The 26473-nt window shown below is 42.8% G+C and overlaps 1 protein-coding gene across 8 annotated transcripts in view; it reads left to right on the forward strand.

The window, feature by feature from the left end:
• Nucleotides 1-26473, forward strand: part of CHL1 (cell adhesion molecule L1 like) — a 108223-nt gene that overhangs the window by 29937 nt on the left and 51813 nt on the right. The window contains exon 1 of one of the 8 annotated variants that reach the window (XM_003210190.4): nucleotides 9233-9352. The exons of the other annotated variants lie outside the window; for them this stretch is intronic. The gene's annotated coding sequence lies outside the window, so the exon portion shown is untranslated. Of the gene's footprint in view, nucleotides 1-9232; nucleotides 9353-26473 lie in introns of those variants that run through there. 8 annotated transcript variants of the gene reach the window in all.

Consider the following 26473-nt stretch of genomic DNA (forward strand, 5'->3'; position numbering starts at 1 on the left):
AATGAAAAAAAAAAAAAAGTTCCTCCTGTGTTTCCCATGAGCCTATCACATGAGCTGGGCTTCTCCATTTCAAAGGAGAAATTACTGGAAGTGTAGGCGTAACGTTCTGAGCGTAAACTGGCACAGATTGTTGTCTCTGACCTTCTCTCCAAGCAGGAAAGGTCACCCAGTGATGCAGCTTTTCTCGCCAGCTGTGTGCTCAGCCCCATGCGTCAGAGATGTGCGTGGTTTGGAAAGTGTGCTGCTCTCCTCCACTCTGTTCACAGCTTTCCCGTTGCTCTGCAGGCTCCGCCTTTCCCCTGGCTCAGTCAGCCCCTATCTGGGATCAGCCCTGTGACCAAGGGATGAACCCGGAGCCATTCAGTTGGGGCTGAGTGTTAAGTTAATATATGCTCCCCCATCTGCCCAGCAAATATGTGCATTTACACAGGGCCTCTTTATTTAAACGCACTCCTCCTTTTTCTCAGCTGGGGGAATTGTCATTAAGATTTCATTGCGTTGTGATACATTTGCTTGTAAGCCTTCCTATATTTAGAATCTGTGGGTCCACTACGTTTGAAGAGATGTTCTGCAGTTTGAAAGTTAGTTGTCCCATTGTTTGCATGTAAAATTCAGGGCACAGTGTGTGAAGCTGCCTTTGTAAATTGGACACACCGTCATGTTATTTTCTACTCTCTAAAAGCCACAGAGCTGCTGAATGAAGCTCCTATCCCGAGGAGAAGAAAGGGCTCATTAAAAGCTTTAGCTGCGATAGAACAAATTGAGCTTCAGTGCCTCCACATAAAGATTATAATAACTGTAATAATAAATGAATTAATAATACATTACGGGAGAATTCCTCCAGTCAGGTTGTCACACGCTTATCTCTGAAAATTGACTTTAGGGAGGTGTGTCACATGAGCTAATGACCTTAACTGATGGATTCAGGAGTTCTCCACACTCTGAAATCCACTTAAATTCAGTTTTCTGTACTCCTGACAGTCTTCTAGAGAGACGTGGGATAAGTAGATCCGTTCGGTGCGGCAGGCTGGGAGGCTCCTCTTTGCTGAAACAAGGCAATCTCCAGCTTTGTCTTCTGCAAATTGGAGTAGGTTCAGCCCTGACCACTTGCAAGGGAAAATTCAACTTGGCCGCTGCCTTTGTCATACAGAGAGCGTCCATGATGTTGAACCTTTAAAGCTCATGCTTGTATTTGCCCTGAACAAATTCTCTCTGCTGGAGCTGCAGATGAGAAAGAAATACTTTGTGGTGTGATGGAGCTGTTCCTGTGCTCTGTGGGAAGTTCTGGGGGTGGGGCAGACTGCCCAAGAAGTGGGAGCTTGGGGATTTCCGCTACCTGCCCTGCTCCAAAGCTGGCTCTGTAACAGCTATTGGGCACCTGTGCTGTGCTGAGGGGAAAACTGCGTTAAGGGAATTGACTACCCAGACATTGTAACCCATGCTGGTTGTAAATGGCATCTTTAAGCACCCAATCGCCTTTAAAATTAATCCATTAGTCACTTCTGAGAGACAAAGCAGCCCTCCAAAGCCTGGGCACTGCAGATGGAGGTTACTTGAGTGGTGAGGTTGGTAGTTTTTACAATTTGGAATAACTTTTACTTGGGGAACTTGTTCATATGCCCCAGTTCAGAAAGAAATCAATGGGTTTCAAATTCAGATCACGGTGAAAACGTATCCTTTTACTGCATGTTGCACTGAGTGCTGCTTCTGGATGTCCCCATTTATACCAGCCAGCAGGCACTTGTAGATGTTCTGGGCAGTTAGTTTGCATATGTAAACACTGACTTTTGCCCGTGGAACTGTGTGTGTGTACACATAAATATATATATATAAAAATATAAAACTTGCTCAGCATAAAAATTCAGACAAATATCATCAGTGGTTTTCTTATCAGTGCATTGCATCATGTGTAGTAAATTATTTAGGCATTTTACTGGAACAAAGGAAATCATACCAGGTAGTTTTATTCTGGAAAACGTTGAGCTTGCTTGTGAAGTTGCACAATACGTGGCTTGCTTTGTTTGCTGGCTGATGAGAGGATAGCTCAACAGTTGCTCTAGTTTGCACTGGAATTCTTTTCTTTCTCAGTGCATTGCCTTGCTATGGTACATTGCTGTCGTAGATACAAACCAGAAAAAAAAAAGTATTAAAGTAGCAAAAAAGGTAATCTATTAGTGTATCAGATTGTTATGGCTCCAGCAAATGACCAGAGTGTTGCTCATGCATCACTTGAAGTGGTTGTGCAGGGAGCTGAAAGCCCAGTTCTGTTTTTCAGCCCTCCAAGCAATAAAAGAGGCAGTTGGCAGTACTGAGGATTTTGAATTTTGGAACAGAACAAATGGATACCTGCTAGGAAACTGCTAAAATAGCAATAGCCTGGGGCTGGCAGTGTATAAGAGGGGAATACGACTCCACCAGCCAGATGGGTGCGGTGCCTCCATACGATTTCTGTATTGACTGCTGTCAGAGGAGGAGAAAGGGCTGAATGTTATGGCTGTTCTTAAATTTTCAGAAACGAGACCAGGCTCATTAACGCTCTCATCAAATGGCTTTCAGTTGCCATCAGTCTGACTTGTATTTGAATTGATGACCTTGAGATAAAAGGCTTTTTATTCTATTACCAATCTCCTGAGCCATCAAGTCTTTAATATGCCGTGTAAAATCAACTTTCAGATGGTATTTCTTTATATAATGTTACTATTTATTATTAACGATGTCTTATTTTGTGCACTGCTGGCTATAATTGTGCAAAATTCTACTTGTGTTATTTCTATTGTTTCAAATATATCCGCTATATTGCTATATACATGGAGAAATAGAGGAAATAGGTTGGTGAGAGACTGTGATTCAGTGTCATATAAACGAGTTAATAAAATCACAGAAATAAAATTGAACATCAGCAAAGTTCATGTATCAGTTCAGTAAATTGAAATATAATATTCAGTTTTGATGCTGAAATAAGCTTTCCTGGAAAGTACCATACAGGATTACCAAATGTACAGTAAGTTAAGGAATATGAATAAGTATATGCAACGTAAACTAATGCAGTGAAGGAACTGTATTACATGTCACCCTCTTCCTCCTGAATGGATTAGTCTAGAAGACAGTCGATGTTAGGAAACCAGGGAAATAGGGATGCTGAGCAGAGCTGTGATGAGGGAGATTTTTCTATTTTAATTTTATTTCGATGTGACCTTGCAGAACTGGGGTGGAAGTGCCTTTATGAACAGAATCATTGTAAACTCTGAAGTATGGCAGCTGATTGTCCATAGATGACCTGACTTCAAGAATGTTATCTTTCTTCAAAATGCATATTATATAAGGATGATGATATGCTGCCAAATGATTATTTCCTCATTATTTTTTTCCAGTGGAGATAATGTAAAGCATTATTTTCTGGATGTTTTTGACAGCAAAAGTGCTGGAATGCAAATCTGATCCAGAAGCTTAAAGGGTCGTCTAGGTGACCTTGCAGCCTTCCAGTGAGGGTACCAACAGCCTCCTTGGAGATAACATAATCCATTGATTAACTTTCTGTATAACTCATAGTTTTAATTGTATCTTTCCTTACTGTGCATTAAAGCAGTTACTTCTCATGCTTGTGAGGTACAATCATAATTTTCTTAATTAAAACATGTTTTATGTTGGAAGATAGCCTTTATGTCTACATTTTGGACCTCTCTTTTTCATGGTTTGGGCAAATACCCTTCTTTCTAGGTCATGTTTTCTAAACCTGATATGAATAATTACCTTCCATGTTCCGTGGTTAACATCTGTTAGCATTTCTCAAACCACCACTTGTCTCTCTGGCAGACTCCCATTGCTGACTCACGTTTAGGTTTTATCCTTCCTGACCTCTCTGTTCTCTCACTAGTGCTGCCTACCTTACAAAGCGCATCCTCAGGTCGGTGTTTATTTCCAAAATAGGCTGAGCATTGTGTACTTTTTTTGCCTAATTATCTTTACAAGTTTTGATGTTTTAGCTACACGCTGAGATCACTTGGTATGCTGGTACTATCTTCCCCAGGGCTTGAAGCTCCTCCGTACTGTATCTCTGTGTTACCAAAGTCATTCATGAATAACTGGGTCAAGTGCAGTCCCCTGTGGAGATGGACTGGTGTTTTCCATCTGTTTGGAAGCAGACGGGATAGTTTCTCTATGACTGTGTTTATTCTTATTGCATTAGAATACTTTTTTTCATCAAAAGGTATTTAGCTCCTCTTATAATAGTGTGATTATCCTTATTTAAAAGAGAGGGAGAAAAGATTGGGTTGACGTGCTTAGTGCTTCACAAACGCATTTTGTTTATTTCTTCTCATGTTATATTCCTCTGGGTTCTTAATTCCATTGCTTGACCACTGTTCCTCTGTCTTCCAACGTACTAAATCCAAACTGCATAACATTCCTCTTTCCCATTTCAGTAGCGGCAGCTTTTGGCCATCCCTGGGACTCAAAACTTTTCAGATTAAATGCTAATAAAAAATTAAAAATGTGGGGATGATCAAACCAGAATATGGAATCATAATTTTGTCTGAATATTGTTTGTGGTAACCAAGAAGAAAAATATGGAAAGCAAAGCGATTGCTTAGAGATTGAGGGTCTGTGACCCAAATTATTACTGTTACTGCAAATATCGTGTCCTGAGGGATCAGTAACCCTTTCAGTCTGTAAAAGGGTGAGAAATGGCCTTGTTTCTGACAGCCTGAAAAGGCTTATGACACCCCGCTCCAGCCTTGATGGCGTTAACCAGAGTGATATTTCTCTAGAAAAGAACAATCCCCACATGGGCATTGCCTCAAGCTGACATGGGCAGTGGTGATGTGCCAGCTCATGTTAGGCTCAGCCCTGGGTTTTTCTTCCCAAATCCAATGTGCTTTGCAAAGTGCTTAGGGTGGTAATGGGGAAACGTCTGCTCAAGTGAAGGTTTGGATGCATGGACTGCTGTGTGCCCCCCCTCAGCCACCTGTATTGTGGTAAGGGTGCTCAATGCGTACCGTTGTAATTCCTGGTCTCTGTGCCACCTGTGCACACCAAGCAGACTCACAGAATGATGCCTTAGCCAGCCAAATCAACTGCTTGTTAAAGCTTAACCTTGGAAGTGGTTGCAACTCCATTTCCTCAGATCTGATGTGTAACAGAATGACACTTCGTCCTGAACGTGTCTTGACAGAAATGTGACAGATTACTTTGGAATTTTCTTCAGATGCTGCTGTGCTATTGAGATAGCTCCTCAAAACCCATCCTGTCATGCTAACTCGAAAATTGTTGCAGTGGAAATTATTCCTATGGATCTATAAGATAGATTGTTGTTCAATTGTGCTGACAGCTGGTGCCTGGTAATCTGTTTACGTGGCTGTGCTGTCTTCCTTGGCTGTGCAGCGACAGCATTACCACAGAGCAGATATCTCCTCAAGATATCTCACTTTGCATATTTATTCACTGCTGCCTGTTTGGGGCGAAGAAGTCCTTTCTTTCTAAGCACCTCCCTGCCAAGGTGAGCGTTCTGTGTTCTCCAGAAAATCCTTGATTGAATCAGAGTGTGGTTAAAAAACAAAAGGGAAAAACAAACAGACAAACTTATTACTACATGGCCTGATGTACCTTTTTTACTTGACTGTAGTTGCTGTTTTGTCCTTGCATTCAGAGCTTGGGCTTAGAGTATTCCATCTACCTGCTGCCCGAAGTAATTTGGATAAAATTTATTATTATTAGCATGCAGAAAGGGCAAAGCCAATTGCCACATGAGTTCATTACAAGGAAATTATTTCCTTATACATTTGCTAGGAGTGAGCCCTAAGTGATGCTGGCTCATTAAATCCAAGAACTCAGATACTGTCCTCGCTCCTCTGGATTTAATAGGCATGCTTTTTCTGAAGGGTTCTTTCTGTAATCTGCACGGCACATGCAGACACCTGCCAGATGCTCGGGATCCTCCTGCATCTGATGGGGCTGAGAGCCCAGTCAAATATCAAAGGAGGGCTGTTGGGGCTGCTGCTGCTGCAGGGGCTTTCACATGTACCCAGAGCTCAGGAAAGAGTGCTGCAGGATAAACACTTGTTGTGGTCTTGCATCAGCTGGAGGTCATGGCAGGTCCTGCCATCCCATGGGGTGAGAACACGGGGTGAGGGGTGGCTGCTAATAGGGAACCCCGTGTTGTTCCCAATGTGCTGTGTGTGGAACAAAGGGACACTGTCTGTGCTCATAATCTGTCATTTGGAAATTAACGAACAAATGGCAGGCTGCAGATGGGATGGCTATGAAACCTCGTAGAGTAGGCAGGAGCCGCTTTCCCACCGGCTGCTTTCTGCTTAATGATTTAGTTTTGAATTTGAGTGAGTCTTTGTTGCTGCGTGGTCGTTCTGGACAAACTACTTGCTGGGGAGATAAACCTTTTGAAGGGTGTTTCATACCTACAATAAATACTTATTGCCTTCAAAAGACCTAAGGAGAGTAGAAATCCTGTAAGTTAATGGTGGAAAAGATCTTGGTTGTCTGTTGACCTGCTCTGTGCCTACAGCATGATTGTTTTCAGTAACCAACTTTAGTTATCTCTCCACAAAACAGATTTGGGTAAAAAAATTGATAATACCCATGAAGCCCAAAATTACTGGGAGAGTAATTCTCCCCAGGTGACTTAAAACTGAGCTTTTTCTAACAAAACAAGGTATCCTGTAACCTCTGAACCTAAAAGCCTGACTTGATTTTCTACTGACTTGCATCCCCCATCGCTCTGTATGAGGCAGATTTCAGGCAATTTCTGTCTTCTCCAGCTGACAGGAGATAATGCTGGGTTACTCCCAGCCTAGATTACATTCAGGCTGTCTGCCTTGCCGGCGACTATATTGGGATTTGCCATTCAGCAACCCTCAAACAGCATTTCCAATGTACTTTTTCTCAGTAGAGGTGCTAGTTTGAGAATTTTCCTTTGAAAATTCCCCCTATACCAGTGACTGAGAGGTTTGGATAGATGGGAGAGACCGCAAAAGTGTAAAAACCTCATTTCCTTGACAAGCTGTTCTAGAAAATGGTACTTTTTCCTCTGCCAAAAAAAAAACAAGACCAATTCCAAATCTCATCAAATCAATTCCAGTGTTGCAACCTTTATTCCCTAAATGCTTTTTAAAAATTTTTGGCCCAAACCCTGCTCATTACACAGGATTTTTTTTTCTCTCTGATGGGTTTACACCATAGGCTTTATCCATGGGTGATGCCCAGGAGGGGGTGCAGTGTGGGCACTGATGGCTCTGGGGGCATGTTGGTGGGGATGTATCCAGCACCCATATTATGTATCCCATAATATGTCATGCAGTGGCGTTATCCCACTGTGAGCATTGTGAAAGTACTGGGGCAGGCACAAGAAAGTGCATGCAGAACTTGTTTGCTGTTTGCTTTGCAGCTGAGAATAACTGCAGCCAGCTCCTGATGCCACTCATTATTAAATGCTTTCCTCAGCAAATGGGCTTGAATGCAAACATGGCCTTTGGTCTCCCTCTAAACTGGTAATGCTTTTGACATGTTTTTTTGAAGTTCTCCTTTTGAGCTGTAGCCTTTGGGCTCCCTGTGGTTTGCTGGCGATGCTTGGGCCCAAAACTTTATTTTTCCCTCTTGCGTGAAGTATTAAAAATCAGTGAGAAAAGGTTGCTTTAGTGCAAGGATTAACTTGAGCTTCGGTCTCTCTTCACTCTGTTTTCTGTTCCAAGTCATTCTCACACTTCCAGAAGGAGGGATCTGTCATTTCAGAGCGCTGTGTCTGGAGGGAAGTACAGCACAGGATCCCACAGCTGTGCTCTGAGTGTCACTGGAAGGTGATGTTGCCATGGGGCAGCAAGCCAGCACGGTGCTGTCAGCTGAGGAGAAACTGAGGGGGGAATGGTATTCTAAATGAAAGGTTAAAGGAATTGGATTTCTTTGGAATATTTTTCTGCATAAAATCGAGTTAGGTTGGTAGACATGCAGAGAATAATAATGGTTTTCAGTCCTAAGTTATTAATGCAATTGATTCAGCTTTTTCATGGGAGTTGTCCTTCACAGATCATACGTGTACATCATATGTACGTGCTAGAAATAATAAATATATTATCTACTAATGGATTGGTTAGATAACATCACTGACTTGTTTTTGATGGGAGATTACAGCTCTGTTTTTCCTATTTCCAGTGCTTGGTGTCAGACAGATTGTCAGATATCTGTGACTTGCTTGTTGCTTTTTCCCATCTTGAAGTCCAGTGCTTTTCACCCATCTACAGCTCGTCTCAGTGTCCCATTTGAAAAAAGGCCTAGAAATACTGGCAGGTATTATTGAGCCGGCTGCTCAGTGCCAGCAATTTGTTGGTGTCTCACAGGCAGGTGCAGCCTGACACCCACTAGAGAACTTAGAATAATCTAAAATAATTTACTGAGTGAAAACTTAATTAAAAGGAGAAGGTGCCATACTCATAAATTGGTAGAGAGTGTTCTGGTGAATCCTGAGATCTCTCTGAGAGGAACCTGGTTGTCTCTGTAATGCAGATTTACAGCCTGGATACTCTGTGTAGGTAAATGTGTGCTAGAAAGTCATTTCACACTGGTCCTGCAGAAGCTGTGCTAACAGCCAGCAAGCCTGGCACGTACCTGTTGGAAGTGATAGCACCGGGGGAGTTTTAGCTAATTAAGCAGGAAGCAGTGGTGGATTATTGGTCCAACTGTTCCAGTCTGAGGCAGACTCTACCAGAGGCTCTCCTGCAAAGTGAGTGCAGATGTAGGTATTTTCTGTGGAAAGCAGAAAGAAGACCTTGAGGTTGCCATGACATTCAAAGACAGAAATAAGCTGCATTTTGGAATACGTTTTAAAACTTAAAAATATGATTTACTCAGCTGTGATGCAGGATGGAATTTAAAATATTTATTCAAGTTTGATTGACTTCTAGGAGCTCATTGAATAGCAGGCAGGAGGACAAACTCAAATATCCTAAAGATTAGGTTTTGCAAGTACCATATACAAGGAAATACAGGGCTGAATACTTTCCACTGACAAATGTGGCTCTGCTGCCACGTGATCCGTATTCCCAACTCCCGAATGCATCACCCTGAAAATTGCAAAACTAAGTATTAAGAAACACGCCTTTAAAATACACCAGCCAAGTTCCTTAAAAGGATCTGAGGAAGGATGACTCACTACTCAAATGGCCATTCATTGCATCTGTGGAGCACTTCAGGTTAAATTCTCTGAAATAGCAGTGATTTCTTGTAGAAGCTCCTCCGTGTTATAAAGCTGCTGCAGCAGCTCAGAGCAAGGCAGGAGAAAGGCAGCAGTCATCAGCCTTGTGTGGCCGTCCCAAACAGGAGGAGGAACATGGACACTCATCACTAGAAGGTTTGAGATTTGAGTTTATTAAAAGCAGATCTGAAGCAGGTTTTGGGTGCTGACAGCTGGTTGGTTGCTTGGGTCACCAGAAAGGAGCTTACATGAAATATGGTTTTCTTGTCCCAAGGTGTCACTGATGGTGGGTGGGGCAGAGCTTAGGAAACATGACGATTTGTGAGCCCATTTTGCTGAGATGATTGTGATCCATCGAGGTGTGGACTGTAGTCACTATTTCATATTGAGGCATGAATTTCCACGTGCTGTTTTTTCCGTATAATCTATTTGCTGCTTTGTGCGACACAGCCTTGTTTACTGCACATCTTGGTTATAAGATCAGATATTTTCTTCCTGTCAGGTCAGTATTCTCAAATGCTTAGCCCAGATCTTTTATGTCTCAATAAACCTGCTATTCAGTCTCTCCTTGCTGTACCTCTGCCAGTGGGGGACTCCCAATGCACCCCTGTGCGTGGTGCCCTTCATAACTCAAAGCACCAACAGGGCAGAGTGCAAGCGGCAGAAGTTCAACCAATGCATAGCTGGTAGACCTGTGTTTGTTCTACAATAACCAGAGCTTTTTGGTTGCTTGGTCTGAGATTGCAGGTACAAAACCACCCCAGCATATTCTTCGGGTTGCAGTAATAGCATGTGCTGGGAAATGAGCGTGTGTTGGCAAATACTGCGTTTTGCTCTGACTGTCAGTACATACTATGACACTGTGTGGAAAACAGTACAAGTTAGCTTAATATCTGCTATTAGGTGTGTTTGGATTTTTAAAAAATGCTGTGGCATTTTACAATTTGTATAATGCCCTGAGATTGGGGAAAATAAAGGGGAATATTCTATTTACAGCAACAGGATCAATGCTATCTGTAAGCATTGATTCCTTTGCTTTCTGGCAAGGTGACTTGCATTCTTGTCTGTCTCCCACCCTGAAATCCAGACCTTCCAGTCAGATATGTCTGTGTGTTCTACAGGTGTGTATTTTGCAATGGTAAACTGATATTTTCTTTTACAAAATACAAGAAGAATAATTTTGCCTTGGGTAAATTCTTTCCTTTGGAAATTGAGGAATGCTTCAGGGCTTGTATCATGAGATGAAACAGAAATCTGTCTTGGTAAGATGTGAGCAAATTGTCATGTCTACGACAGCTGAAGGAAAATTAGCAGGAAAAGAAATTGTACAAAAGAAAAAAAAACCAACCCAAGTACAGTAAAACTCTCAGTTAAAACCCATGTGTTCTATGGTTTGTAGAAGCTGGAGCTGTGTGGAGCTGGCACACATGGCACTGTTGGGCAGAGCCTGTGACCAACGTGTTATTAGCGTGCATTTCTTTACAAATCCTCTTCTGGGTGGGAGAGTTGCATAACTTAATTAATGTGAGCAATACTAATTATTTAGGATCTGTCATTGCACGAATGATGATGAATAATGCAGATACTGCTGCGGTGCTAAATGTGGCTGCTGAGGATTTTTTGCCTTTTCCCCTCATCATCCATCTCGAAGTATTGTGACGTTGGGTGACACGGATAAACCTGAATTCTGTAATTAAGTCTTGTTTTAATGATCCTGGAAAATATTCCATTTTGCATGTTCTCATCCTATAAAATATGGCTTAATGAGTCTTTCAGCTTTCCTATCAGCTTAATACGCCGCTGACATTTCTCCATTTGGATAACAAGATGCAGTAGGATAAAATTATCTTTGAAATGCCCCATGCTGGCATATGTAGGTTTGCATATTAGCAGAGATATTTCTGTGCCATTAGATCAGTGGCTTCTCTTCATTTATCTGCAGAAGGCTGGTCAGGCCTATTGGAAGCAAGTGTCCCCAAAAGACAAGAGAGGAATTCAGTGACTACAAGTTGATTTTTTTTCTAAGAGGATTCACCTTATTTTCCACAAGCATTGGTGTGTTTAGGATTTTTTGCACTGCTGCTTGCAGAAAGCAAGTTTTAAGCCTCCTTGATAGAATGGCTGGCTTCTGCATTTGTAAAAAATAATAATAAAATAAATCATATTTGATGGAAACAGTGACTGAATCCATGGGTTTCAGCCCCCTCACCATGAACTGTACACACAGTCAATTAAATTTGTGCTTACAGAGGGAAATCTGGGATTTTCTTATTCTTTCTCCAGGACGCAAGCACACTTGCTGGCTGCTATGTAAAGCAAAAGGCAATTCCTTGTGTTGGCTGAGGGCAGAAAAAGCTTGTGTGCATAGCCTCATTTGTACAGTTGCTTCCTATGAAAGGGGAGTAAACTGATGGCCAATGCTCTTCCCAGAGGGAAAGATTTGAATAATGCTCCCGGACCCCAGAAAGGTGATTTTATTTCATCTTTAATTCAGAAGTAGGATCTGAATATATTTATTTTATCCTCAGAAGCATATGAAAGACCTATTTCCTGCCATAATCTTCTTTCTCTATTGCTGTTGGAATGGTTGAGGAAAATAATAACAAATTGCTGTATCTTATGGTTTTTGGTATAGAAGAAGCTTCCCAACTGAAGTTATTGAAGTTACAAACCTCTTTGGGGTGATCTCTGCAGTACAAACCAAGATGGCATTTCCAGAAAAGGAGTGAATGCAAGGCTTATTTATTTTGTTTGCATTCAGAGGCTTTCTAACTAGAAAGAAAGTACTCTTCAATTTTCCTAGTCAGATTTCTTAGAAAGGAAAAAAATGGTTTGAAAGAATTGACTTCAATTTCTAGCCAAAGGCCAGATGAAGTGATCACATATAAGGGTATCAGGTGTGTTCTATGTATTGAATAGTAGAAAAATCTGTTCTGAAGCATAAGTTAACGCTATCACATTACAATTTTTAGCTATGTATTTACAATCATGCTGCATTTAGTAAGTGTGAATACTTACATTCCAGAGATTTGTTATCAGATTGGTAATAGAGCTTAATTTTGATTAAATACAAAAACTTTGTGTTTGAGAATTGCTCTGAATTTTGTGCCTCAGAGGCATGAAGTGGAAATGAAAAAAGCATGAGAAGATGAAGAAGAAATAAACACCCCATTTGTAGAGAAAATGTCTTTATTTTTCTTCCCTAATTTACCATAAAGGTGTATATATAATAATGGAAACAAACCTATTGCAAACCAGGAATACATGGCACATACTGGGGTCCCGTGGAAGCTTTTTTTGGAATTGATTATTATAATACTGAGCTCAAATAATAAGCATGATGTTTTAGTTAGGCTACTGATATAATGCAAGCTATTTCTAAGCAAAAAAAGCAAAAAAAAGATGAAATTGAACCAGATTTATAAGAAATGCTTCAGAATATCCTATACATCTGGCTATAGCAAATGAGTCAGAAGTACATTATTGCAAATAATTTAGCTTATTAGGGATTAGTCACTGATGCAGTCATTAGAAAATCCAGTGTAGAAAGCTTTAACTCGTCCACTGTCCATCCCTGACTCCTTTATCTTTGGCCCCAGCAGCAGTTGTTTCTCTCTCCTGCACCAAAGCAGTCGTGTTCTCTAGGGACATCTTTGGCCAATGTAGTCCATAATCCTCCATAACAGGCTCTCAAGAGGGCCTTGGTACTAAATGCTCTTGGTGATTAATAGTATATGCAAAATAGATCAGCGTGCATGTCCTGCCATGTAATAAATGACTGAAGTATGGCAGGGAATTGCTCCACAGGAGAACTATTGGCTGAGCCCAACTTTCTAAAATTCTCAGTATCAGAAACTTGGATTTATCTCTAGGCTTCCCTATGCACGTGGCCCTGGACTGTTGCCTCTGTAGGGTGAACTCAGTGCAGACCTGCAAGGGTGAGGAGTCAGTTTCCAGGTTTTACTTGGGGCTCAGTTGGTCATGGAGAAATATCAGCACTACAAATGTGATCTTTGCCTATTAGAAAGACTTTGTGGGTAAGCAGGAGAAAAGAATTGCTTGCCTTTTTTTTCCACTGTTGCCTCTGAAAGAATGAGTAGAGAAGATGGGCACAAGAAGTTGTAGTAGGCTCTTAAGGTCCCTATGAGAAGTCTCTCGAAGTTTGGGACCAAATTCCCTCTGATCCATCTCCTTAATTAAAAGCAGCAAATGTTCCAGGAAAGCAAAGGACCATTGACAAGGACATACTTGAGACTTGTAACCCACCCCATGATTTTCTCAGGTCACGCTCCACATTTGTAAGCATTTCTTTGGGTGCAGGAGGAGCACTGGTTCATGTGTGCATCTGGTTCAGCATTATGCATTACGTCCAGCAATCTTGCTTGTGTGCCACATATATCATTAGGAATCACTACCCTACTTTCTCGTTTCATTAGGGATGTTTTACATTAAGTTTTTTTAATATGAGCTAAATTTAAATATTCATTATTTCTATGAGTTGCATGTCAGTAAGCTTTTAATATGCTGTAAGTAAAAAATAATAATCTCCTCATTGCTCATCACTCTCTTCGTGTCCCACTTCAGCTTGAGCACAAAGGTCATCCAAGTGTTGCTTCTGGTCTGTTTCATTCCCTCGTGGTTTCTGGTTGTGCATTGTGTCACTGTGCATCTGGATGAATCTCTCAGTCCTTCATCCTTGAAAGCCAATTTTCTTGCAACTTTCCATCCTAAATTCTCTCTTTCAGATTTGATTAATAACGTATATTTTGTATTGTAAGCTGTGTGAGAATGCTATCCCACTACTTCCCTTAATGCCATGGGAGTCCTCATTGCCCTCCTTGGTCCATCTCCTGTCACTGCTGAATGCAATTATCAGAAGACAAGTTTCATTTTAATAACCTTAATGCAGTTGGTTTCCCTGATGCTATGATATGCACACTACAATCTTATGGTTTTATGCTATATTGCATCTGGGTATATTCAACTATGAAGTTTCTCATATCCAGGTTAAAGAGAATTCTGTATTGATCTCCCTTGAACAAACTGCACCTTTTGCTTTCTGTACATTTAAATATTTCGCTGCCAAGAGGAGCAAATTGTACTGTGAGCTGCAACACAGCAGACGTTGGCCTTTAGAAGCTGATTGCTTTTCTCTGCTGGCCTAAAGTTTCTCTGTATGAGTGGTATGCTGAAGGCACAGAGTATGAAAATTAAGCTGTCACTACTGATAATAGCCTTGGAATGAAAGGTATTTTCTTTTCATACAGATGGACTTCCTCACAAGCCCAGTTTCTGACGCAGATGAGATACAATTGCTAATTTCTCACTACTTGATGAGTTCACTGCCCTTAGTAGGGCTATGGTGATTTCAGGGTGGTGAAAGAGCTGGAGCAGAAATAGTTCTAGAGAGAAACTCCAGCACTTGATGAAAAAATAATACAATCAATTAATAGATAATCAAGTATTAATAATTCAAGTGAGCTGGGGGATGAATGTTGTTAATAATTAAGCATTATTCTGATGGATTGAAATTAATCACAGTATCACCTCTCTATCTGGAGGCACACTAGTGATAAGTCTGAGTCTACCTCCTGATGTAATGGATGTCCTTAACCCACTCCAACACTGGCTTGTGTTTTGTGACTCAAAAGATGTGGAAAGCATTCCCTGTGTGTTACCTGCATTTTTACAAACATGCAGGGAGAAATCTTTTTTATCTGCCATTAAATCAGTCCCTTTGGGATGTATTTATTTTTATTTTTGGAGCGGCTTAATTCCTGTTAGTGCCCCATTCAGGGGGGCTGTGAGAGGTGTCAGGATGGATGAGATGCAAGTGAGCTGTCCCAGTCACCTGAGCATTGCAGGTGAGAATGGTTATTGCCAAAGAGAGAGACACTATGCAGATACAGGAAAGATCTGAAAGGCTTTGACTGAACTAACCCGAGTGTTCTGAAGTGGTCTGAGTAGAAAATGGCACGTTGGGTTGGCTGAATGCAGTAACACGTGTACCACTTTGGAAGTATAGTTGGTGCATCGTCACCGAGGGCACTACTCAAAGTAACCTTGGAATAATGGATAAATGAGAAGGAAGCATCTTATTTAATGGTCTGGTCTCTTACAAGTGCGTTAATTTTCCAGGTAGTTCCAACCTCCAAGATTGAGGCATTGAAAATACTCCTGTCTTGAAAACAGGATGAGACTCATGAGAGGATCCAGAGACTTCCAGGCTTTTGCTTGCATTCAAGTTCTTCTGCTTCCTGGCACTTGTTTGACACTGTCTGAGTTTTTCTGTAACTAGTGCATTATTTGCTGTCACTCACGTTCCAAATGCGTGCTGTTTGCAAAACCCACAACAGTACTGTGTAAATACTTTGACCTCCAGAGCTCCATCATCTGGAGTTGGGACTGCCTTTGTGCAAGGTGTGGCTCAGTGTCAGCCAGGCACTGGGGCTGAAAGGGAGCCCTGGAGGGGAGCAGTGAGCTGGCATTGCAGCACGTTGCTCCTGGTGCAGCGATGTCAGTGACTGCTCTTCAGGCTGGTTTGTTCTAAAATTACAGAGAGGCACACGTGGGAACACCAGAGAGGAGAGTTCCTAGAAAAGCTTCCAAGTTTTTCCTATCTTGGGTTCTTAATGGGTTTATGTGGTAAAAATGTTAATTGAGTAACATGGAATAAAAAAAATAAATCAAGATTTGAATGAATAATATGAACAATTAGATTTAAATGATAATTAGATTAATGGAATCTCTTAATTACTTGTATCATTTACTTAATCTTCTATGTTAAATTCAGAAGCATCTACAGACTAGGAAGCAAGTCCTCCTAGAAGGTCTTGTTGAGATAATTGAAAGAGGTGGCAGATTAATCACAGTCAGTGTGACAGAAAGGAGAGGAATGAGCAGTTTAAAAGCTCTGTGCTGGTGTTGCAGAAGGCTCTGCTAATCATAGGGAGGTCTGGGAGAGAAGAGAAGGTCGAAACTCAGCAGCAGTATATTGATTTTTCTAGGAAGGTTTCCTTTGGAGAAGGATGCTGAAGGAAATGGTGTGATTTCAGTAAGAGCAGTGCTCCCAGCTCAGCATGCCATGACCTGTGTATCAGGAGAGATGTTCGTGAGAGCTCTTCCGACTCAACCACTCCAGCTGTCCTTGTGTTGAGTGGTGTCACCTGGCCTCAGAAATGCAGCTGATTGCAGGGGGGTGGAGATGAGCAGACGTGCACTGGGATGCTCGTGCCTCACTGCTTTTGAAATAAAATCTTACTGGTGATGACAAGTGAGCTGAAAGGGTTTGCTGCTGTAACCTTGTCCTCTTCTTCATGTTTGTGCATGTGTAGCTATATATATTCATATCTACCTACACACTTCAGATGGCTTCAGATAGTCCACTTATCTGAAATCTTTGTGCTGTGTTTGATCATAAAAAATATCTCCCCTGTGCCTCAGCATCTACACAACAGGGGAAGAATTCTGTCTGCTCCCTTAGGATTGTTTTGAAGGCAACTATATGAGGAGTTTGGAAATGAGTGACATGAACAGGGGGGAAAAAGGATAGGAATCTCTGGAAAAATATATGTTTATAAAATATCTTACAGTTTTAGATTGCTGTTCTTAACTTTCTGTCCTGAGTGGTTATTAATTTCGTTTTTGGGGGCAGTGTGGGAGTCACAGTGAGCGTTTCATAGAGGATGTGCCATGTAATGGTGCTGATTAACATTCACACGAGGTAGCTCAGAGGTGCGGGAGGGGGGGAGGAGGAGGAAGACAGCTTGGCAAGTTTAATAAATGCTTTAATAAGTGGATCTGCTTCTTCACTGCGTGGGGAGAGTACACAAACCAAGAAGATAAAACCAAAAACCCTCTCTGGGATTTTCAAATTACTGCTTGAGATTGGGTATGATATTAATGTGAATAGAGCATCCGAATCCCTTGAAATCCTGATCTCAACCTCATCCAGCGCCTGAAGGGCTTCCTCCCCTGGAGAGAGCTGTTTCTGGAGAGAATTGGGACCTCTGCTCCTGCGCTGGGCTTCAGGGGCTCTCAGGGTTTGGGCTCTCGAGTCGTGTGATTATAAATAAGCTGAGCTGAGTAAAGGGCTTAAAACCATGAGTGAAACAGGAACTGGGGGCTGTTTCCTACCTTCTGCAGAAGGCAAAGCTGTGTTGGTGGGTTGGAGCTGATGTCTGATTTCCCAGGATATCAGCCCCACCATGGGCACAGAAGTCACCTCCACTCTGTGTGTTCTGCAGTGCGTCGCCTTTGTGGCCGTCTGTCTGCTGGGCATCAGTGCCCTTCTGCATGGATTTGTGCTGTGTACCATGCCAGCATTATGACCAATAGAATATGAAGCAGTGGGGGAAGGAGGTGCATGCTATTTCTCACTTTTTTTTTTTTCTAAAAAATTCAATTTCTATTTTTATTTTTATTTTATTTATTTTTTTCTTCAGAGCAGGGTTCCTATTTCTTTATATATTTTGTTACTGTAATGAGTTTTCTTGGCTCCCCATCCATCAGAAGTCTTGACTTGATGATGTTGCTGGGAAACAGTTAAAGGTTTAAATTATAAACTCTGAGAAAATCAGCGATGCATGATTAGTTGAAAATTTTAAATATAATAGTCATATTTTTTATGCTGTGTACAGTAATGTCTTCTGCCAGCTGCAGTGTGACTTTTAATACATATTAATAGACTCTGTTTTTACATCTTTTGCCAGACAGTTGTGGCATTAAGGTCTGCGTGTATAAATTAGTCATTTGCTGAAAGAAACCAAAACACAAATGATAAGGTCAGCTCTGTGCAGAGATGCAGTTCCAGTGTGTTGCCCATGCACCCAATAGGATTCGAGTCAGCTTCAGATTTGTCAGCAGAATGAAATAAAGAAGGAGCTGGGTGCTGCTCCAGGCTGCCCACCTCTGTATGCTGCTTATGTTTCTCAGTGCCAGACCAACAAGGCAGATTTTGCAGGAAATCCCGTTAGCAAACAGGAAAGGGTGCTCACCTCTGAGCTGAAGGCAGCAGCTGCTTGGGCAGTTCATTGCAGAGCTCAAATACCCCCTTGTACCCCCTTGCTTGTAATCGCTTTGGTAACCTCTGGCGTTGCTGAGAAGCCTAGGAAGTAATCTTTAAAAATAATAATTAAGAAACTGTGTTTTTCCTTGAGGTCTTTTGAGCTTTTCTCAATCATTAAGTTTTCAATAGTAGAGGCGGTAGCTCTTGGATTGTGCTTAATCACAATAATGATCAGCGTGCATAACGAGCTCTGCAGAGCCATGGCTTCGGTGACACATCTGCAGCTGGAGCAGCTCTTCTCACCTTTGTCACACCCATTTTGAGTTAGGACTCCATCCATCACCTTTGCATGGGGCTGGTCCTTTGAAACAGTTGCTCTGTAGTGAAAGAAAAGTGGCGGTGATTTCAAGTGCCAGTTACAAGAGGTGGGAAAACTGCCTCCTGTTACTCACTGAGATTGTTTCTGTTCAGCAGAACCTCATTTTCCCAATCCAGAGGCTCTGCAAACTGCCTCCTTGGAGAGAAAATGGAAGCAAATTGCACTTGAATACTTCAGAAAGAAATGTTTTGAGATAAGGTGGAATCTCATATTGGTGTGTGATAACTGCCCCACTGTGCTGTGTCATTGTCATTGCAGGTGGAGCGGGGTTCCTCTCTGGAGATGGAGCCATTGCAGGTGGAGTGATATATCATTAACTGACAGCTTGTTAATTCTGTGATGTTATGAAATCTCCTGGGCATGTAATTGCTACAAGTGTTTGCTTGACTTTACCGCAGAGCTTGACTTTATACTGCAGAAGTTTGTACCTCATGAAGTTCTGTCTTGGCTATAAAAATGCAACTATTAGGAAGCAAAATGTTAGTTCAAGAAGTACAGATGAGACTAAATGCATTTAAAAAAAAAGTAAAATGCTATGCTTTAGAATTACAATTACATCCATCCCATGTCACACTGATGATATCCACTGCGGAAGCTGTTGATTCCCTAGCTGGGGGGTAATTTCCCAGAGCTTATTGCTGTTGTGGTGCTCCCAGCATTGATGGGGGGGACAGCAGGAAGGGAGCATGGCTGGCAGATATTTTAAGCTATTATGTGGTTTGGGAGTAGTTTACACAAGGAGGATGGAGGGACGTGGGTACTGTAGGGAGCTCCATCACTGGTGGAGGACTGCAAGGGCATTTGGGGATGGCATTGGAGTCATGGGTTTGAGGTCAGCCCTGAGTTCTGCAAAGCCTTGGAGCAAAGGTGGTGTGCTGTCCTGGTGATGAAATTCAAAGATCTACTCCTGGCTATTACTGTGGAAGAGCTGATGAGAGCAGCAAGCCGCAACGGGCAGCTCTGGAGTGAGGATGAAACCATTGTGCAAGCACTGGAGCTGAGTGCTTCACGTGTTTGCTTCTCCTGCAGCTTTTTTGGAATGCTGAGCTGGCACATTAAGGGCTTGGGTTAAACCCAGCCTGCTTTGCACAGGGATATCTTGTAGCACTGGTCCTGTCTATGCATCTAGAAACACAGCAGCCAGGCTCTGGGCCATTCTGGTTGTTTTCTGTGTGCTTTCTGTTGCCCTGAGAAGCGGAGCTGGAGATAACAGGTAGTGTCTGGGTGGATCCTCCTGGCTGCAGCCCCAGAGATGATGGAGAAACTGGAGAGAGCCGCTCCCAAACATCTGGAGTGCCCAAACTTGTCCCGGATTACACAAGCTTCAAGTGTTTAGGGAAAACGCTGATTCTTTGAATGTGAAAGCAGTAGTCCCTGTGCCCCGCAAGACTGCTTTAAGTGTAATTTAAGGTTAGCAACTGCAGAAGGCATTAGCTGTGAAGGAGGAAACTCATTTGTCTCCACTTTGGGGCTTCCAGCGCAACAGTTGGAGATAAGAATCTGTCCCTTAGAATTCTTTGTTTGTTTGCATTTATTTGCCTGCTGCCGGTGGACTGTGCTTTACTGGAGAAGAGAGGCATTTCAGGCATTGCCTTTTTCTGTTTCTCTCAGGAAACACTGAAGTGCAGATATTTGGAAACATTTTTAAACCCATATATATATATATATATTACTGTAATACCACACCCCACCCCATCATGGTTTTCTTGTCTGGTTCTAACCCCAGCCCTGCTTTGCTTTACCGATCTCTTTCACTAACTAGAAAGGCTGGGAAAGAGATCTGGTGCACACAAGCAGAATTCAATTTGTTTCCTATAGAGACAGAAGGTCAGGCTTGTTTGTTTGTTGGTTTATGCCTGTGGAGGTGATGTCAGCCAGGAGTATCTCTGCTGACCTCAGAGCACACAGTGTGGTGCAGATCAGAGTCCTCCTGTGCACGTGCACTGATGCAAATGAACCACTTGCACCATGTTGTATTTTGCAGTGGTTCTTGTGTGTGTGTATTTTACACGTATAAATAAATATAGGTGAAGTTTCTTGCTGCTATTTGTATTTCTTCAATAAATTTGCACTGGGAGAGATCAAGCAGTTTCGATCCCCCCTCTCTCCCCACCATGGGCACTGTGCTTTCCATGCTGTTCTCTCATCACTGCAGCTGCTGTCACCACTGCAGCATCTCCCATTCCCCACTTGGTGCTCAGGGACGTGGTGCTGCTTTTATTCCCTCCCCAGTGCATTCTGCTTCATCAGCGTGAGTTCCCCTGCCCTGTCTGTCTCTGCCCGGCACCAACCTGAGCTCATCTGCATCCTTGCTGCTCTGACAGCATCAGTGCTCTCCTAGGAGCTGTTCCCTCTCTCATCTACATCTGACAGCAGCTGCTTCATGGCCCCACATGGCTGTACCATGCTTGTTGGTGTCTGCTCCAATTTCCTCATGTACTCTTCTTGCTGCTTCCTGCTTCCCCAAATCTCTCTCTCCCTCCATCTCCTTTTCATTATCCAGGTCGTGTTGATCTGTACAGTTCCACAGCGCTGCACCCGTTCAGCTCCAACCTGCTCTCATGTCTGCATGCAGGAGGGCTGCGAGCATCCACGCTCAACAAGCATTTAATGATTATTCCTTTTCCTGTTCTATTTCAGACGTCAAGTAGCATCAGGTGGAAGAATGGGGGGTTCGCACCAAGTTGACTCTGCTGTTTCAAGTCTGTGTCATGCAAGGACCACGCAGGGATGAGTCAGGACAGCTCTGCTCTGTGACCCCCCCCAGGCACATTCAGCCCTGGTGCTGTGTGTTCAGCCCTGTGCACTGTTCTCGAGATGCTCTGCTGGGAGTGCAGGTGGGAGGGGAAATCCGTTGGCACTGCTCCTGGCTGAAGGCACGCAGCATCCCATGGTGCTGCTGCAACTGGCTGTGCCCATGATCCTCCTCTGCTGGCTAAGGAGGATCTCCAAATGTCTGAGAAATTCAGATTTCTCAAAAATTCTTCTCTTGACGTTGTGATACCCATCTCCATTCCCATCCTGTATGCAGACCTCGGTAGCTGTTGTGGTCTGGCATTACTTACCTGGTCAACTTAATGTTTGCAGTTATAGATGAGAGAGGGAATAGAAGAAAAAAAAAAAATCATTTTATCGCTTTGTGAAGCACTCTGCCAATTTTCCATGTCATAGAAGAGAGATGCCGTAGTCTGTAGTTATTACTGAAGTCTAATTATGTAAATGACATAATTTAATAATGATTATTAAATCCAAGCAAGTTTTATTTCTTTTCCTCATTATTGATGGTTCTCTTTGATAGCAAGTGACAAGGTGCTTATCATAAAATTAATTTTCATGGAGACGTTGCATCATTTGGGATGCTTCAGGCATGGGACTGAGGGTGCTCAGCCGACCTGTTATCTCTGCAGGAGCAAACGTTGTCCAGGAGGACAGCAGGAAGGGGAGAGAAAACTTGCACAGCAGCAAATATTTAATTAGGAGAGCTGCTTGGGCTGCCTGGTTGTGGCAGCTGCTTAAACAGAGATCTGGGCTTTAAATAACTGCAGCTAAATAAAAGGAGAAGGAGGAGAGAGGAGGGAAAAGCTCAAAGGGCATGGGCTGTAATTGCAAAAGCAGTTTTCAGTTTCCCATTGCAATGCCTTTACCAGCCATTAGTGCCTGTTTGCAGTGTGGGGTATCCATGGGTTATGGAAGTACTACTGCAGCAGTGTGTCATCTGCAGCTCCTGCTGGATCTAATGAGAAAGGCCCCCACTGACTGTTCTGCAGAGTGGAATAAAGCAGAATGCAATAGCTGGAAGATTTGTTCCTTTCCTGCATTTGCTGACCAAATAAGAGCAGCAGCTCAGCTCGGGGGTTTCCTGTGCTCCAGGGACGTGTATAGGCTCAGAGGGAGCTGCAGAGGAGCACAAAGGAGGCAGGAGACAGGTCAGAGGCATTGGAAAGTGAAGTGCATGAAAGGCCTTGTGTAGTGTTTGGCTTTTTAATAAGCGACTCTTCTCTGCAGCTTTCTGAGCTGTTTTCTGATCAGCATTTCTATGGCACATAACGGGATGTGAGTTATGGGCGAGGACGGCAGAGTAATGAGGTGGATCTGTCCATGTGTGCCATACAAATGAGATGGAAAAACAACGTGACCGATGGAATTTGTGACTTCTTGTAAAGAAAAAGGACAACATGTGGTGCTATAGAAGTTCTGTGCAAAGTGTATGGCACAGTTTTCACGTCCACAGTGTGGGAAGTGCTTTTTCCCAGTGCGCATGTAATTGATTAGTACACAACGTCTGCAGACAGGCTGGTGAGCAGAAGTCACACTTGTTCTGAGGAATATTGTGTTATGGGCAGAATGGGTAATGAAGGCCACAATTTTGCAATGCTGATGTTGAACATTAAGATTCTCTTTCCAATTTTATGCAACCTAACTGAATTCAAGCAAAATTCATCCAAATGGATGCTTATTGATGTTGTACTTTAATTTCCAGCAAGATGGAGGAGGATACAGGAATACAGAATGTGAAAAGAGACTTGTTTCAGCTTCCACTTAGTTTGCCTTTAGGAGCAATAGCTGTTTACTGCTGTTTGTAGAGGTAGTTTGCTTGCAGTTAAACCCTTTTTCCCGTTCATGTTGTCACCATGCTTTGAGCACAGGGAACTCTGAAGCAAACCCAGCCCTGTGCTGTGGAAGCCTGCTGAGCTGTGGCCAGCATGGTGGGAGCTGGGCATCAGGGTGAGGCTCCTCCAGGAGGTATTGCTTCACTGTAAGGTGAATCATGAGAAAGCTCATGATTTTCCTATTGTTTTCTGCTTTGAAACAGTGAGAATGAGCATAGAAAAGAAGAAAGTGCCTTTGCTGTGCAAGTTCCTTTTGCAATCAGGAGGATTTGCATCACCTCCACTAAAGGAGGCTGTCGTTGGCAGTCTGATCTGAAAACAAACTGCAACCAGCTTTCATTCCCTTGGTGCATGGTTGACACTCTGTCCTTTCCAGTCATTCAGCCCCACCGCTACCGTACTTTATTTTGTGCTTCATGCTTGACCTATGAGCTGAAATGCTAATTGCTGATGAAAATTTCAATTAATGTAAAACTAGTTTCAGCCAGAAATATAGGCAACTCATCTAGAGGGTGCAGTATGTCAAATGGAAAGAAAAAAAAAAGGACAAAAGCCTCTGAGAGTAGTCGAATTTTTAGCTGGCTGTTGTGCTTGTCTCTCCTGTACTGTATCTCCTGCTAGGGCTGGGGAAGTCTCTGATTCCAATGGTTAACAAGAACTGAATGAATGCGTGGCCTTGCTCTTAGGAAAAGTGATGCAGCATGTGCATGGGGTTGGATTGTGGTTGCATCTGTAAAGCTGTGCGTGTATAAAGCCAGCACCTTATTTTATGGTGCTTGATACATGTGTTATGTAAATTATGCTGTATAGTACAATGGAGAAATATAATCTGAATTGCAGCAGGGTATTTTTATTTCTACGTTAACTTTAGATAACATAAAGCCTTCCTAATTAAATCATTGTATATCTCTCAGAAGTTTGCAAAGCACTTAGGAGAGCAATTTATGTTGTAGGATGGGGTTTGTACAGCTCAAGTATGCCATCATAAATCCAGATATTCCCCTAGGAAAAAAAAAAAGAAGAAAGAAAAAAGATTGCTGCCACAGTAGAACAAGGAGCAGGCTGGAAGAAATGGAGCGTGAAGGTTCAGATTGGTTCCCACTCAAAGAAGGACTGCCATGGTGTCCCCACAAGCTGAGTTTGTGCCCCTTGCAGGTCCCTGTTCAGCTCTGCTCCTCTGGGTCCCTCAGCTCATAACTGTTAATTTTCTGTATTTTCTTGGTTCTAAGTGCCTAAAATAACGAGGGCCGTTCTGCAGCCCACGAGAGGAATGTTTTTATGGTGGTCCATAAAAGTCTGTGTTGCATGTCCTGGCTGCTGATGTTAGAGGGTGGGAAGATGTGAGCATGAGGCAGTGATTTTGGCAGACAGCCCCAGTGGCAGCTAGAGTTCACGTTCTTAGATGCCTCGAAGAATGAAGGCTTCATGCTGGCAAGCATCTACCAATGAGAAGATCATGTGCACTGATTATAGAAGTACTGTTTCTGTGATTCCCAAGCACTCTGTGTGTATATAACATGTGCAAGGCCTTAAGAAAGATGGTGCTGGTACCCTGTGATGCAGTGGTATGGTGCTCCAGCAGTGGGATGCACAGAACAAATTAAATCAGACCTGCCAGGTGGATCCTTACATAGACAGAGTGATGGCTAAGAGACAACATTAACTACCCCCAGAGCTTGTAAATTGCTTAAGAACAACATGGGGTGTGATGTACTGAGGTCTCAGGATTGCATTTTAGGATTTTGCTGGAAGCAGCTGGAAGCAGTTAGGCAACGTGTCCAGAACTGGATTGCTGGTGCTGCTGTGTTTCCCCACGGGCTGGCAGCAGGGCAGGTGATGCACGTGTTGCCCTTCCCAACCTGTGGAGCTTGCAAACAGAAATTGCATAAAATGAGTTTCCACGTAATCTGCCCAAGGATGAAGTGTGGGTCACAGCTGGGGGTAGCAGGCCTTGCCTTGGGGTGATGTCTGCCTGCCTGGTGGTGACATCACGTCTGCTGGCCTTCTCCTCCTGCAAACCAGGCAAGGTTTGGGCTCCCTGAACTCTTATTTGTTTCTTAAAGCCTCATCCCAGGGAAATTAGTTATGCTACTTACACTGGTTATTGGATCAGCAGTCTTACTGCTGCTTGCACTGCAGGAGTACATTTCACAGCCTTGCACGCGTATTTCTTTATCCTTTATATGCAATCTATCGCATTTCTAGTGATAGCTTTGTGTTTTGTGAGATTGAGAGTCCTAAAAACCGATAGATCACAAAACTGTTAAGGCACAATTGTTAAAATCACGTTCAAAACATGAATTTTCTGAAATAATGCTGAAAACTTGCCTAAGTGCACTGGAAACTTTGACCAGTGCAGTCCAAAAATGTTGACAAAATCCTTGGCAAGGTGCATGGTGCATAGGCTCACCTCACTAAGCCTCCTGGGAGCGAGGCCCCGTCATGACTGCGTGCTGCAGCCTCATCCCCACTTGGGAAATGTTTCCCTGCAGAAGGAAGGGCACCTTTCTGATTTGGATGATTACTTTAATCATCTCCAGCATTTGCATATGGACTGCTTTCCGGAGAAAGCAGCAAGTTCCAAAAATAGGCAGTAGGGATGGAGTTCAAATGAAGGTTATCTACTCACTGCTGTGTATGCTTTTTAGGGGGAAAAGCTATGCATGACATCAGCACTCAGAGTGAAATGATGGGTCTCTGTGAATGTTCCTTCTCATCTTTTTCCAAACGTAAATGACCACAAGTGGTGGTTCTTTGTCATTATTTTTGGTGCTATTTTATCTTGTTTTCAGGAGGAAAAAAGTGACAACAGCTGCCTAAATACTGCAGCTGTAGCATTCCTTTTAAGGCCTTGCTGGCATAAATATCAACCTTTCTTAGCTAATTAGTGAAGCAGTGAGGTGTTCCTGCCCAGGGCGTGGAAAATGCAGAGTTTTTCTCTTCCAGCCGCTGGGATTGAAGTGGTGCTGCGGGTGATGGAAGGTGGCATTTCCAAACTGGTGGGAGGTCATAAAGGAAATCAGGAGGTAGAGGAGGTGCTGGCACTGAGCTGTGCTCTAACTGCTCTGGAGCAGCGGTGCCGAGGAAGCTGAGCATGGAGCAGTGCACTGTGCTTCCCTGGCTTTGTCCAGGGCTGGGATTTTTTTCTTCTGTGATTGGATCCAAAAGTGAGACTGCTTAATTAAACTTCTGTGCTGTACAGTCACTTATCTTGCAACATATGATCTAATTAAATAAAAACTTTCATTTCTCATACCAGGAAAGATTTTTTTTTTTTTTTT

This window comes from Meleagris gallopavo, chromosome 14, assembly GCF_000146605.3.
Source record: "Meleagris gallopavo isolate NT-WF06-2002-E0010 breed Aviagen turkey brand Nicholas breeding stock chromosome 14, Turkey_5.1, whole genome shotgun sequence".
Taxonomy (NCBI): Eukaryota; Metazoa; Chordata; class Aves; order Galliformes; family Phasianidae; genus Meleagris; species Meleagris gallopavo.